Raw genomic sequence first — 9,352 nt, forward strand, 5'->3', positions numbered from 1 at the left:
ACGTGTACTACCTCTTTTCTCTTTCAGACTTCAACTTTTGACAACTAGAGGCACATTACAGCAACCTCGAGATGTAAACTCATCCTATTCTAAGTCCTCATTTCACTACTATCTTTACCGTTCGCATTTCCGTTTAAAGAAACTCCTTGTAACATTTCTCCATGGATAGAGAAACTCCTCATATTACATAAGTATTCGCCACGAGGGTGAATAGTCCTAACGAACATTTTTCGAACCCTAACTAACTTGTTCAAACGTATCTTAAGAGATTCTATTCCAACACGGTGTATCTTTGTCAATTATTCTGTATCGAAATACTCGTTTCACTTCTAGTTTTACAAGAAACCTTGGGAACCCGCTTAGACATGAGTACCGCGTACCACCCACAAACTGACGAACCGAGTAAACGAACGATTTACGTCTTGGAAAGACATCTCACAAACTCGTATTGTCACCTTTAGTAGATCACTCTTACAACAGTAGTTACCACTCGTGTGTTCACGCGCACTTTTCGAAACCTTATATGACCGCTAATGTCATACCCCTGTTCATTTAACCAAAGCATCAACCACCGAAATCTGAACTCCATCAAGAAACAACAATTGAGATCGTTCAAGTCCGAGAAGGGCTCGAGACAACCCATTGTCGCCAGAAGAGTTATACCAAACTTAGAGGAGAACCTCACAAATCCCAGTGTGTAACCGCGTAATATTGAGAACCCGCACCTTGGAAGGGTGTAATCCGTTTCGGGAATCAGGGAAAGTTAAACCCGCGACATGTTAACCCTTTTGAAACCTTGGGGCGTATTGGAACCGCTCCCTACCGTTTAGAACTTCCGACTCAATTAAGTTTCCGTTTACCCTACATTTCGTGTAACAAACTTAGAAACGTGTCCTGCGGAACAGGAACGTGCAATCCTGCTGGATACATCAACTATCGATGACAAACTTCTCTTCATAGGAAAACCAGTTGAAACCGGGAATCGTAAAAACCGAACCTTAATGCAACGTAAAACCCTGACTATCCAAATTCATGAGAACCCTCAAGAACGTACTTTCACTTATTCATAGCATTGACAACGTAAAGTCTCGAGTAAGAGATATCGACTACTACTTCCAACTAAATTTCGGGACGAAATTTCTTTTGAGGTGTGGATAATGTAACATCCCGCATTTTTCCGTTAAATTATTTTAACGCCCGTCTTTTTCTTTTTAAATAATACCCTTCGTATCTAGATTCGTATCCTTTGTTATGTAACATTTTAAATATTCTCGTTGTTGGAAGATAACGTCTCCCGTACTCTCGTGTAATTTAAAATATTCGATCAGTTAAATCCCGCACCCGCTTCTAAACTCGAGGGACTAAAATTGACACGGGGCAAACTAGTTGACTAGGTCAACTAGTCCACCCCAATCACCTCCATTCAACCATCTCCCTCTCTCTCTCTTCCTCTCTAGCAAGAACACACACACAAACCCCAACTTCATAAAATCATCATCTAAATTCGGGATTGGAAGCAAACTTCAAAACAAATTACATTTTCGTGATCCTCTCTTCATCCTCTACATTTTGGTACCAATTTCATCGAGTTTGGGTAACTTTCTAAAAACTCTAGATTTCTATAAATCCGTGTTTTTGACTTGAAATTGTGTTAGTTAGTGTCTATGGCTCGTGTCTAGCATTAATATATGTTTTGTTTGCTCGATTTGTTGATTGGGAGTAACTAGTATGAACTTTGAAATGGGTGTGCTTAATCTTTGATTTTGGATGAGTAAATGTTGTTTAATTGTTAAAATTCATGTATTAAATGTGTTACTAGCATCATTAGCTTCAATTTGATGTGTAGGTTGATTAAGAAAACTTCAAAAACCCGATTAAGGATTTTGTGATGTTTGACTAGGGTTTGATAGACTTTGAAACGAACTTTTGATGCGTTGAATACTTGTTAATGTTGTTAGTAAGTGTTTAGATGCAATGTATGCTTAATTACCTTCGAAACGGCATATCGTATGTGTAAATTGGATTACCGAATCATAAAATACGTTTTACGAACTTGAAACTTTGAAAATGGACTTTTATTGATCACTTGATGAGATTTCGGCTATTGTAAATGATGTTTTTGTTTGATGATATGTGGTTAGTTGTATTGCTCGTCAAAATACCTTTCCGAGGATATAAGATACATGTTTTGGTTGTTTGCGGATCATAAATGGTGAATGTTTGATGTTTGGTTCGTGCATACTTTGAAAAACTGACCAGAAATCTCTGCCCAGATGGTGGCGCGGCGCGCCCCATCCCCGCGCGGCGCGCGGATTGGCCTGGCCAGATTCTGCTTTGTTTGGCGCATTTCACGCGAAATTTTTGACTAGCTACCGACCTCCGATTCACATGAAACTTGTTTTAATATACTTGTATATGAATATTTAGCATAGAAAAATAGTCCGGGACCCGACCCGAACGTGTTGACTTTTTTGTTGACTTTGACTAAGTTTGACTTTTAGTCAAACTTAACCAAACTTTTATACAATCGTTCTAACATGCTTTTGTACGTGATTCTTGCATGAAACTTGACAACGTGATTCACATGCTATACTATTCAAGTCGTATTGAGCCATAGGACTAATTGAACACATTTCACCCGACCTTGTGTTGTAACCGGTTAATTGATACAACTTATTTGTTTAGGTCAAGGCTAAGCAACATTCATGCACACGTTTACTTTGTGAAGTACATTTATACTCGTGCAATCAAAGGTGAGATCATAGTCCCACTTTTACTCTTTTTGAACTTATATTTGGGATGAGAAAACATAAACGATTCTTTTGAACTAAGTGAACACAAGAACGGGAAAACAAACATTCTACATACGAGTTTAGAACAAAAATCCTCAATTCGATTATCATTAGTTACACTTGCCGGGTGTAAGCGAGAACTTATGTTATATGGCCATATGGGTTGACAACCCTCATCCTTGACGGTTCGCTACCGTCTACGGATGAAATATATTTTCGAGAATCAGTGTTTGTTCTAGCACTATGGATGGGGTATGCAATGGAAGGAATGTTAAGCTTTGATAATTGGGTGCTCGTGAAACAAACTTTTGGAATGTATTACTATTATTTCATTGATGCAAATCTTGTGGTTCACTTGTACTTACTTACTTAAACCTATGATTTCACCAACGTTTTCGTTGACAGATTTCTATGTTTTTCTCAGGTCTTGCACGATATGTGAAACATGCTTCCGCTTACTATTTGATACTTGCATCCGATGTCGAGTATACATGCATTTCATGGAGCGTCTTTTGACTTTACTTTAAACCGTGTCGCCTAGATTTCAATCGTATCTATAACGTTGTAACTTAACTTTTGGTTGAACAATTCTTGTAAACTTTGAAACAATCTTTATTTTGAAATGAAGGCGACATATTTTGGTCAAACGTTATCTTAAAGACTTATAATCAGGTAATGGGGCCCACGTAGCCGACGCCGTCACTTGACGATTTGTCGGGGTCGCTACATATTATATTATATTTATGTGCATAGTTGACTTGTAATTTTCACTCCGTTGCGTTACGCGTTGAAAGTTGACTTTGGTCCTGGTTCCGGATTTTCGAACGTCCTTGCGTATAATTTAATATCTTGTATTTTGCGTTTCACATCTTGTATTCTTGTAATTTTGAGACGTTTCTCATCAATAATTTGAACCACTTTGATTGTACTTTGTAATTTTGAGCTTTTTGGTCGTTTGCGTCTTCAATTCGTCGAATCTGTCTTTTGTCTTCACCTTTTATTATTTAAATGAATATCACTTGTAAATAGAACAATTGCAACTAAAAGCTTGTCTTTCTTGAGGGATAATGATATGAAATATATGTTCGTATTTAGCATTATCACCAAGAGTGGTAGAAGATTCGGTATTTCTCTCGAAGATCTTCTGAAGGAGAGATAATGTGCGGTTTTAGCTCGTGACAAATCTTGAAGTCCGATGAGAACATGATCCCCGGCTCTGCTGATTGATCCATGAATGTCAATCATTGAGACCGTGCTTGTGGTAATTGTTTCTCTGACGGGATATTCATTTCGGAGGTCTTCAAATAGTGTCAAAAATTGTATCTTCAGTATCAGAAAATCTTCTGAACGGTGGTCTCCACAGTAGGAGTCTGTAGCTTTGCACAAATTTATTAAAAGGCGAAGCTGAAAAGAAGTGAAAATAAATCTTGACCCAAGAATTAATCTCACCGTCTTTGAATATATCTCCTGGCATCCGGCTTTAAATGTGAAACTAGGATCAGTGGATTCGTGGATGATACGTGCTAACTGCTTTGTAACAAAGGTGGCAATGTTGACTCGGTCTAGTTCAAGGTGTGAGAACGGATAGTTGCGTCTCCCTTCTTCTGCTACTGCATCTCGTAACTCCTTGATAATTAGATCAGCATGGTGATCAATTGTTATGTAAATCACTAGTCTGTCTGGTGTGCTTTCGAAAATATCTCTTTACAAGAGAACAAAGAGGCTGTGAATATCTTCTAGTCAGAGACATAAGCCGGGCGTCCTGTGGAAAGATCCATATGCTTCCAACTGAGAGTCAGTAGTGCTCGTTGGTTTACTGAGAACGGAAGTGCAGATCCGACTAAGGCGTTGTAAACCTTAGAATAAATGATCTTCTGATCCTGACTAAATCTTATCCTGAGAATAATGCGAACCACTGAATTGTGCTCTCGTTGCCTTTCTTCATGGTAGATATGATCGTGAAGAGTATTGATAAAGTCCTGAATGCGCTCTTCTAAGATTTCAACATTATCATCTTCTCTTTGAAGATAAAGGTTGTATTCGTCTTCGATAGCCGTGATCCGCTCCTTTAAACGAGGTGTGAAAACGATTTTTGATTTTCGGATGGCTTCGAGAATATCTTCAAATTCATTGGTGTCATTGAAGAAGGTTATCATGTCAAAGAGATTAGATATGACCGGAATCTGATCTGAAGAAGAGTCTGACTCTTCTTGATCTGCTGTAGGTGGAGAATATGAATCATCCAGAATGTCTTCACTTTGCTCTTCTTCCTCGTCATCATCGGTATAGTTTTCTTCTGTAGACTCGTATGATGAACGGGCTTCTTCAGTATTTTGGTGTTTCACTTTGACACAGCCGGGGTCAATCTCTATATCTTTAACTTCGGCCTTAGCAGATTTCTTTTTGAATTGAATAATTAAACTGTGATCCTCTGTCTCTAGCCTCATTAATTCTTCGTGACGATTATAATTCGCTTCAAAGCTTAGATAGGGTACTATCACAGTTTCTTTTACGTATCCCATTTCTTCTTCCTCCTCAGATTCTTCCTCAGCCTCTACTTCTTCGATGGGATCCCCTTCTTCCATTTCAGGGTCATCAGCAAAAGGTGATTCGACACTCATTTCTATATCATCGGCTGGTGGTGGGGACTCATCATTGGAAGTGATCCGTCCGGTGGAAATAGCAAACATCTCTGCCTGTCTAGAAAGATCGGTAGGTCGGTCAATTTTGAAGGTAACGCTCTCCCCATGTGATTGCAAGATCAAGGTTTGATTGTACACATCAATGACAGTCCTAGCCGTATTCATGAAAGGTCTCCCTAATACTATCGACGTATGTAGGTCTTCCTTAATATCCATCACTACAAAATCTGTAGGATACAAGAATTTGTCGACTTTCACCAAGACGTTCTCAACTATGCCCTTAGGATATCGAATTGTGTGATTAGCAAGTTGGATTGTCATTTTAGTTCGTGACAAGTCTAGTAAATCTAATCTCTTGTAGAGAGAATATGGAATTAGGTTGATACTTGCTCCTAAATCTGCTATCGCATGAATGGTTCCAGATTGGTAGATTAAACTTGGGAAAATGAATCGGCATGTATCTCCTAGTTTCTTTGGTAGAGAGTTTCTGAGTAATGCCGAGCATTCTTCACTTAGTGGAATTTTGTTGGAATCTGGTATCCTTTCCTTTGTAGAGACAATCCTTCAGATGTATCTCTTCTCGTTGGGAACTTTGGACATGGTGTCTAGGATTCTTCCGTCAAGTTGGTAGGTATCAAGCATGGATGGTTCTTACAGTAGCCTTCCAGGATAAGGTACACAAACTGGAGTTTGAGTGGGCAGCTTCTGCGTATATGTCGATTTGTTCTTGAGCCTAGCTGACCTTCTCTGTGGTTCTTCCTTTGGGATTATGGATTCCATCTACTTAGCTTCCTCTATGTGGGGATTTTGGATACTATTACTGGGTAACCTTCTTCGTGGTTGGGTTTCAAGGCGTTATGATAAATGTTCGAGCTGCATTTCTAGACTTTTAAGCAGAGCCAAATGGTTTCGCATGAGTATCTTTGTCTGGTCTTGTCTAGATGCGGTTCTCTGATTTAGCTATTGTTGTCCTTGAATGAACTGAGTCAACTGATCATCAGTCCCGAGAGCAGGGTTGGGTACTTTCGTAATTTAGGTGGTTGGAGAATTTTCCTTAGATGTGGTTCCAGTGAGTGGGAGTGGTTGATCGTAAGTCAATTGAGATTGTTGGGGTAGATAAGGTGGGTAATGATATGGAAAAGGCTGGTTATTTCTTTGAAATTGGTTAACCCTAGGTTGTTGATTAAATCCAAGATTTGATTGACAAGCTCGGTATTGAACGTAACAGACTGAACCGTCAGGATTTTCGTACTCAACTTGATATTCTTCAGTGGATTACGGGTTGGTACAGTTAACACAGGCCTGAGCCTGGTTAACCTGCTGCAGCTGTGTCTTTAATTCTCTGAGTTGTTTGGTAAGAGACTCCATCTTGTTCATGAGGTATTTGATGGCCTCCGTTTGATTATTAAGTGCAGAGAGTGGAGCAGATGATGAAGTTATTTCACCAGTGTTCCAGTCAATGCATTGTCATGTTCTCGAGCAATTCCCAGGCTTCGTCTGCGGTTTGGTTCATCGGATTTCCTTGAGTTGCTGCGTTGATCGTCGTCCTATGATTTACCGTAAGATCATTGTAGAAGGTACAGATTTGGGCTGACTGTTCTAACCAGTGATTAGGGCATTTCTTCAGCAGGGTTTTGAATCGCTCCCATGCGGTATAAAGAGATTCATCATAACTTTGTATAAAGTTAATGATGTCATTCTTAAGCTTGGTTTGTTTAGAAGGACGAAAATATTTGATTAAGAATTTAGTAGCCATCTCCGTCCATGATGTGATGGAATCTTTTTCCAATCCTTCAAACCATGTTTTTGCATGAAGAGTGAGAGAAAAGGGGAACAAGTATACCCGGACTATATCTTGTCCTATCCCTGGCTGTTTGTAAGAGTACGAAAGAGATATGAATTTATCAAGGTGAGAGTTAAGATCATCATTCGGTAGTCCATGAAATTGACAGCCATTTTGGATGAGCTTTATAATGTGATGCTTTAACTCGAACGAGTGTCCTTGAATCTCCGAGAATCTGATTGGTCCTCCTCGACCTTCAATCGAGGGTTTGGTGTTTTCTGCTAGAGTAACACATAACCATTCAATTTCTAATTCTTTCTTCTTTGGGTCATACACTGAGTATGCCCTATTGTTTTGAATTTTAGGTAGATAAGCTAAGTTCCTAATTTAGTAAGTAAGCTAGAGAAATCTTAATATAAGGTAAACTAAGGTAATCTAAGGTAATTATCCTAGGTTTAATTATGTTTTTGGTTCTTGCTACTGATTCCCTGGTATTTTGATAACAGAGCTTCGCACGAACTATTTAACAAACCAAGTGGCCAGGCCGACTACGGAGAGGCAGGATCCTTTTGGTTCCAATATAATTGGAGACTGTTTGAAAAATCCAACAACCAAGTCCGTGTATAATTGTCTTTCTTAGACACCACTAAAAGCTTGTGAATAGGTTTGATAAAAGCATTATTGTCTTATACGAGTTCCCCAGCAGCGGCACCAAAAACTTGTCTTCCTCTTGATATGACCGAAACAGACGGTTTTATTTATACGGTGTCGTTAGGCCGCAAGGTGTCAGAATAAGCTATCGGGAGGTGAGAGCAATAGTTTTAAATTTATATATAGCGGGACCTAAATCGTACTACTCCTTATTATAGTGAGTAAGGAAAGTATGACCTAGGGTCGAATTTCTAAGATATCAGTATAATCGAACCTATAACTAAAGCTTAAGATAATCCGAAAGTAAAGGAGTAGTTGTTTGTTACCTAATTTTGGATTTTCTAGTTTATAAGATAAAATAAATTAAATGAGATAAAATTTGTAATTCATGTAAGGTTAAAGCAAGTGCATACTATGGTTTCGTCAGTTACTTTGCCGAGATTATGAAATGCTGGCTCATGAATAGGTAGTGACCTTGTATTCATTACACTGGTCCTAATGCCCTTGTCATAAGACATGTCACTAGGTAATGCGTTAGGCTTGAAGATTCTGAATTGACAACAACGTCCCTTACCCCCGACGCCCGTACAGTCTGACTACAGGCATACACGTTCAAACGGCTCATCCAATTGAGTGACTAGGTTGGGTGACATATTAACATTCCACAAAGGTCTAAATTTTCTTAAGCATAATGAAATACGAGGTATGCCATATCCGAGAGACGCGATTTGTTTCGATGCTTTCATTAATGATTGGGTTTAAAAAGATAGTTAGGCCCTTAAAAAGATTTCAACCATAAACAATACTATGACCAACTCAACTTTGACTTCCATGAACACGTTCGGTTATCCTAACGGTCCAATCCTTTATGTGTTTAGACAAACAGTTCCTTAATTAACTAAGAATCCCTCAAGCAGGGTGCAATGCTTGAGACCGCGTTATGGTGAAGTGTACTAGTCAGCACTAACTGGGTTCCATGGCCTTACTTAGCAGAGGTACAGCTTACAATAACTATTTTGCTTCAGCATGCATGTACGAAGTTTATATTCTTGGTGACTACACTAGCGAGGTCTAGGAACGACAATGTACTATGGGCCTAGTTAGATGTTTCACTACGAAAGAGTCCTTAGTCAAAATCTAAGGCTCGGTGGACTTACTACAACCAATGTGCCTCAGTCAAACTTACGTTGTATCTGATAGACTTCTTTTACCAATGGGAGACACAGATAATGTAATCTGAGTCAGGGTTCACGACTTCCCAATAACAGAGCCGATAACTACGTTCTATTAGTTGGAAAAGTGAATGAGTTTAAAGAATAATCGGAAAGCATCTTGACAACATGCACAAACCATAATATTATTTAGGCATTATAACTGACTACATCATAGCATACACTAAAAATAATTACTCGCTAATCATGGTAACAATATCACAAATCATAATAATGAAAGGAATTATATAAAGATAAAGGATAGAAGTACCA

At 38.8% G+C, this 9,352-nt stretch overlaps 1 non-coding gene across 1 annotated transcript; it reads left to right on the forward strand.

Moving 5' to 3' along the window:
- The first annotated feature begins 7,035 nt into the window (after positions 1–7,035).
- On the forward strand, positions 7,036–7,142 carry LOC139851059 (small nucleolar RNA R71). Its single transcript, XR_011760422.1, has one exon. It is a non-coding gene; the product is annotated as a small nucleolar RNA R71 (small nucleolar RNA).
- The last annotated feature ends 2,210 nt before the right edge of the window (positions 7,143–9,352 follow it).

Source organism: Rutidosis leptorrhynchoides, chromosome 5 (genome assembly GCF_046630445.1).
Source record: "Rutidosis leptorrhynchoides isolate AG116_Rl617_1_P2 chromosome 5, CSIRO_AGI_Rlap_v1, whole genome shotgun sequence".
Taxonomy (NCBI): Eukaryota; Viridiplantae; Streptophyta; class Magnoliopsida; order Asterales; family Asteraceae; genus Rutidosis; species Rutidosis leptorrhynchoides.